At 33.6% G+C, this 6,956-nt stretch overlaps 1 pseudogene; it reads right to left on the bottom strand.

The window, feature by feature from the left end:
• Positions 1-647: 647 nt before the first annotated feature.
• On the bottom strand, positions 648-6,945 carry LOC114712609 (BURP domain protein RD22-like; annotated as a pseudogene).
• Between the last annotated feature and the right edge of the window lie 11 nt (positions 6,946-6,956).

Here is a 6,956-nt window from a genome sequence, read left to right as displayed (position 1 = left end):
TCTCAAAAGCTGGCCATAAATTTATCAAAGTCCTTAATGCAACAATACAGGACAACACATTCCAAATCACATTCCAAAAAAAATACAATATCCCAATATATTGTTCGACTTCACAGGCTTCTTCTGGGGGAATTTGGACAGGAAAAAGGGATCCCATGCCAAGCAAGCAAAGCAAAACAAATTTGCATTTTATATACCCAGTGGAATTCAATTCGCAGGCTTTCTCGTCTCCAAAACAATATCACCAAATATATTCCCTGCCTCCAGAACCACATTTCGTTTCATAAAAAAATCAGACTACTATCAAAGCAAGCAATAATATCTCATTCCTTCGATCAACATGCCGGTCATGAACAAATTCAGAAACGAAAGTGGGAGGAAGTTTCCAAAATCTTTCGGTTTACCACAGGGAAAATACTGAAGCCAACATAAAATTTTTTTTGTCACCGGAGATAGCTTACCTGACCAACCAAGCTCTACACGGCGACCTGACCAATTGCTCTGCACGACGACCTGACTGGGCGAACTACCAAGGTAAGAGATCGGACAACCCAACGCGCCAAATTCAGAGCCTCCACGATCTCACCGGTGTACAAAAATCATAGCAGCGACAGCAAAAGAAGGGGGAAGAGGTGAGCTGATGAAGCTCAGAGACGAGTTGAGCGAAGATCGACAGTGAAATTTAGAGTAGCGACGCCGAAGTCAAGAGCGAAGAGGCGAGCAGGCAAGTTGGATGAAGAGAGGCGAGCAGCAACGGCGAAGTGAAGATCGACGGTGAAATTCGGAGCAGCTACATGAGAAGAGCGAACCGGCGAGCAGAGAAAGAGGCGAGCTTCCTCTGATGAAGGCGCAAGCAGAGCGAGAAGAACCCCAGTCCAAAGTGTCGACCAACGCAGGGTATTTTTGGGTCAGCCAAGTTGCCTTCAATTATTAGAGCCAGAAGCAAAAATTTTTGGCTTCTGGTGAAACCATGGTTTCACCGGTGGAAACCATGGTTTCAGCCTGGACCACGTTTCGGATGAGAGCCTGCTTGTTTGGATGACTTCATGTGCAAACCATGGTTTTAGCTCCCAAACCATGGTTTGCTTAGTCATCCAAACAGAGCCTTAAGCTTACTTTTGACTCGGACAAATTTAAAGAATGACCATGGAAGAGGAGGGAGCAGAATAAAATGAAGGTCATGTGGGTCTTTACCATTTATTCATTTAGTATTTGTTTACTATGTATTTCATCGTTTCTGTCATTTATTTGCGTTTTCATTAATCTTTTACTCCTCTAGTCCTATTTATAAGACATTTTTATCATGTTTCATATAGATTAAGAAACACCTTAGACTGGATTAACTTTCTATTAAAATAAAACAACTTTTCAATTTTATCCCTATCTAATATATACACTTTTCAAAAAAAATAAAAATCTACACTATAATAAATAAAGGACACAATAATACATTCATGCTAAAAAAATTAATGAAGTAACTTATAAATAGAATAAAAAGAGTATATGCATATTATTTTTGTCATTAAATTTTAAACAATATTGCTCATTTTTTAACACTTCTGAAATAATATTGCTCTTTTATAAAAAATTTTGAAGTAAAAATGATAAAAGAGAAAAGCAAAATAATACCAACAAGTGATTGCATTTTAATACTAAATTTAATATTAGTAAAGCATTTTCAAAATTTGAATTTCAAATTGACTATTTATAATAACAATGAGACTGAGAGAGAGGGCTCATGATATAATCTAGATACCTCATAATCCCTCCATCTCATTTTACTTTGAAAGTCTCATCTCCACTCGCAAATTTAAAAAAAAATGAATAGTTCAATTTTACTATTTTAAAAAACTATTATTATAATATTATATAAGTTAAATTTTTTATTTTTTATATTGTAAATTTTTTTTGGTGAAATATTGTAAATTTTAATTGTGCTATTGAAATTTTAACAGCTTAAAATTATTTTTTATGTAGTATTATAATAATACTTTCATAAAATAGAGAAAACGTCAACAATTTAATATTCAAATAAATTCTGGAATTTCAATTTATTATTTAAGAATAAAAATGAAATTATAATTTATATAAAATGATTAAAATGTCCCTATATTATTTTTTTTAAGAAAAAGATCGCCGAAACTGATGCCGGCTGCCGCTATGGAATTTTTGTTTCCGAAAAAAGTGACGGAGAAGAGCTTTGAAACCATGACCCCCGCAGCACCAATAGAAAAACGGCCACCAAGCCTTCAAATGCTTTTAATCGTATGATCAAAAATAAATGCAATAAACTTATGTCCCTAATTTACATCATAATTTCCTTATACTGTCTATTGTTAATTCTTTTATATGTACTTGTTAATTTGCTAATTGTAATTATTCTTATGTGTATGTTCACTAGTAAGTTTATGTGTTGTTGTTACTTCCTTCACATTTATTGGCAGGGAGGCATGGGCACCTCATGTTTTTTTAGCCTTTTGAGCACAATTCTTCATGCTAATCACTCCAAATTTTTTATTCCAAATTTAATGTGACATTTCGAGTTCCCTAAGTATTTATTACTAATTTTTCAATGTTTTTACAGTCTAAAGTCACCTTATATTATTGGAATTTTTGGGCTGAAATTTTCTGTATATATTCCATACCTTATTAATAATTTATGTACCTATGTTGATAAATTATGAATCATTTATGATATGATATCTATGTTTTATAAAATTGTAAGCCAAAAATTCCTGGGGGCTTTGTGAGTTACTGAGTTCCATTAGCATTGGCTTTGTTATACGTGATAAAATAACCCGGGAAAAAAAATTAAAAAACATTGTGAGGGGCTATTTTGGATCTTCCCTTGGGCCTTTAATGTTATTGTTGTTGGACCTTGTCACATGGGCCTATGAAAATTAAGATTTGGGCCATTGAGTGCTTTGAATTTTGTACTAAACATTGTCTTTCTATATGGCTGGTTACCGGGACAACTATCTGGTTTATTTTTTTATAGGCACGGGCATCCTTCTGGGGAGGCAATCTGACTAAAGCATTATCGGTCTCTCGTTTATTTCATCTTATGGCTGCTGCTTCCCTTCGTATTTAAAAAAAAAAAAAAAAAAGACAAAGAAAAGAAAATCAGAAATTGAAAGCCTCGCCAGCATGAGATGGATGTGATTTCTTTAAAAAAATAAAACGTCAATTTTATTCAAACGAAAATAAAAAGGCTAATAACTTGTAAGGTGAAACATATAAGAAATGCTGTAATATTTTGCAAGAAATGATATTTTTGGATATTTCGGTAGGGACCACAGTTTGAGCCTTTAAAATAGACTATGGAGTCTAATTTCTTTGCACGCATTCATATAGCAATTGTATCGGATATCTATCAGATTGAAGAATTTAATGGTGAAAGTTTTATGGTGCTAAACTTGATTTAATCAAAAGTTTTAACCGATCACACCAGCAGCAGTTCACTAATTAAACCGACTGATTATTTCAACTACCGTATCTCCCATTGGCTATATCATACAACTGCCAGAATTGATTTAAAAAAAGCGTTATTTTTATTTAGGCGTGCTTGTGAATAATGATAAAAGCATATTCTCTCTTCTCATGCCAACACAGATAATTAAAAATATTATATTTGTCTAATTTTCAATACTACGTACATAAAATTTTAACATCATATTAATTTTTACTTTCTCTCCTCACGACCCTCATTAAACATACATATATAAAAAAAAAATATTTATATTCTCCTTAAAATTATCAAATGTAACATAAAAACCCCTTCTAGAAGATATATATTACATTCAATCTTTAATATAAAAGCTAGATTACTAATTAGAAAATATTAAAAAAATTAATTAATTTAGTTATTTGTTTTAAATAGATGTTATCTTTCCTAAAATACTTCTATTAATTTCATATGTATTGAAACTAACTCTTGGTAGACTCCTTAACATATATTATCACCGTAAGGATTATTTTATGGGCAAAATTGACAAATATTGAAAATAAAATGGATTGAAGTGTTATATTTAAAACCAAATTGAATTTTCAATTAGGTCATATATTAACTATGTAGTACCCTGAATATATGAGATCGAGATAGCATTACTGAAATTGATGCTGACGTTTGTTTGGGGACCCACATAACAGTTTCTTGAGCAAGGAAGTGACGCGCAGGAATACCCCTCCGGGCTTCACTTTGAGTACTTGGAAGGCCAGATGTTTAGGGTTCCATTCTGATGTGTCTGTGTGACACATAGCCGCTGCCTTCACTCTGCTCCCATCAGTACCCTTTAACGGCACAGTATAGGCACTTGTAGTCTCCATTCTGTGACAGTAAAACACGGCGTACACATAACTGAGCTGGTGGCACACCACTGCATTCGCCTCTCCCACCTTTTTCACTCCATGCATTATTCTGTACTCTTCTTCTTTGTTTCCTTCTTCATCATCACTTCTGTAGATAAAGCTTCCACGTGTCTCCCAAGCTTGGAAGTGATGAAATCAACCATGGATTCCAACGACGTCGCACAGTACTTCTCCTCTCCTTTAAGCCCTGACTCTTCACACTCTTTAATTGTATTCTTTATCATCTCAGCCTCTGTTGAACCGGGTTTCACAGAAAACTTTCCCAATATTTCATCCATCTGCTTATCAAATCATAAACACATAAGTTACATCAGACACTTACTCATATACATATACTCCCTTTGGTGCAAAAGTAAGAACTAGTGTAAGATAGTTTACTTTAATCCTAAATCTTAAATGCATGACCTTAATCTACTTTGAATCTTAAATTTAAATCTCAGGTTTTTATTATGGACTTCAAGTAACCGATTTGCATATGAGGAAATATCAATTAAAATTAGTTAAAAGCAATAATAGGTAAAAAAATATTTTATTTCCAAATATGCCCAATAAAAGAGAATGTACAGGGAAATATAATGAGAGAGAGTGGGGCAAATGAGAAAATAAATAATAAGGGTAAAACTGGAAAAAATGCATTGAACATTGACACAAATCCAAATTGAAACTTATAAAATCATCCACATCTCTCCTCCCATTTGAAGATTACAAATAGGATTGGAGGTAGTATTTTTTTTTTTAAAGAAAACTTTTCCTATTGATTATATGTATTATAGGAATTTTTTATTAAAGCAATAGTATCCAAAGCATATGATATTTTAGGAAAGCCAAGGCTTTAGCTTGTAAAACAACAGGGTCATCTGTCCCAGTTTAAGCTACGGCACTAGGTTGAGTTGGGGTCATGGGTTAGTTGCCCCCCCTTGGATTGTGGGTGAGGCCAACCCCTATCCTAAAATTTTTATTCACCAAAATTTTTTTTTACTTAATCTTTGCAAATTGACTACTTGGCTTCTACATTTAGGACCAAAAAGAGTGTATGATATAGAGTAATCCAACATCTCTCACTCGCTTGTTTTTTCCTCCTCTCTTAACTCTATATTCTCTTCTTCATGTGCATTTGCTATGTGGTATAATTAATCATAGTCCAATTTGTGATTCAGATTCGTGTGGGCATTTCAGTCAGTCACAAGAATCAAAACCTTACAATTATATACCTTGCTAGAAGAGAAGGGAACGGATTTCACAACTTCAAGGGGCAGGACGGAGGCTTCATTAGAGGCGTTGGTGAAGAACAAGTTCATTTGGTGAGCAGGCTTCAAGTCTCTTTCCAGAAAGATGAGAGATGAATAGGGTTTATGTTGGAGTTGGATCTCAGCCTCGTCGTAAATAATGAACACACCTCCAGCATACTGTTGAAATGCAGCTGACATATAATTATCATACTTGGCGTGGATGGTAGTGCGCCTACCTATAATTATCATATCAAAAACACCTAGAAATATAATGTGAACTTTGAATTTGGCACACAAGTGCAAAATAGTATTTCTTAATTAGAGAGTCTTTTTTAACTGCAGTTAAAAGAAATAACCATGAACTTCAATACCAACCAGCTCATGAGTGGAGTCCATTTGAGATAGATTTGGGCATGGGAGTATTGGGAAGAATGGACTTCCAGTAAAATTCATGAAGCATGGCAGCATGGCCAACCTGAGATTTCATAGATAATATACAAATACACATCCACAATATAAAGTTTCATTAGTCCAAGAAAAAGAAAGAAAGAAGAGAAGGAAGCACTAACCAAAAAAAAAAAAAAAAACAAGAAGAAGAAGTTTTGGGGCCCATTATATTATTGTGAAAGTAAGTCGAAGCTTACCGTGATAAATGCAAGGATGGGGAGGAGGAGTGAAAGCTTCGTGACTGGAGAAACTTGATACTGAAACTGCAAATAATGAGTCTAGCTTAGAGGAATTAGATACAGACGTGGAAAATGGCAAAGATATTGTTATGTTTGTGAGGTATAGGACCCAGACTTGGATCTCAATATCCATATGATTTGAAAGCTGACATCATTTTTTATGGCTTATAGCTTACATCAAATATGAGTGCTCACTTTGATTAGAAAAAACCGAGTTAATATAGTTTTTTGTCCTTGAAATTTAGTTTATTTTGGTTTTGGTCTTTCAAATTTTAACACATGGTCTTAATCCCTAAAATTTAGTGTGTTTTAAAATGTTAGTTTCTAAAGGTGTAATAGTATTAAAATCTAAAGAAGTATCATAAAAGACATTAAAGTGATAACATAAAATCACCAAATGACACCTAATTAGATCTTATGTAGATAACAAGGAAAAAAAAACAAGTCCTCAAAACACAACACAGAGAATGATTATAAAGAGGGGCATGGGTTTTCAAAACACATTGTAATAAACTACTCATGCGAACAGTGAAGAGAAAAGAAGGTTAAATAGATATGTTTTGAAAACTTGTTTTTTGTTTTTTGTTTAATTCGCTATTATCCATACCAGATTCAAATAGGTGTCATCGATCTGCTAAGTCTATATCACATTCTAACGCCATTTATAATACTT

Source organism: Neltuma alba, unplaced genomic scaffold, assembly GCF_004799145.2.
Source record: "Neltuma alba isolate B1F8T4 unplaced genomic scaffold, ASM479914v2 tig00011380_pilon, whole genome shotgun sequence".
Lineage (NCBI taxonomy): Eukaryota > Viridiplantae > Streptophyta > Magnoliopsida > Fabales > Fabaceae > Neltuma > Neltuma alba.
The sequence above is the reverse complement of the archived record's forward strand: the minus strand, read 5'-3'. Positions and strand labels throughout refer to the sequence as shown.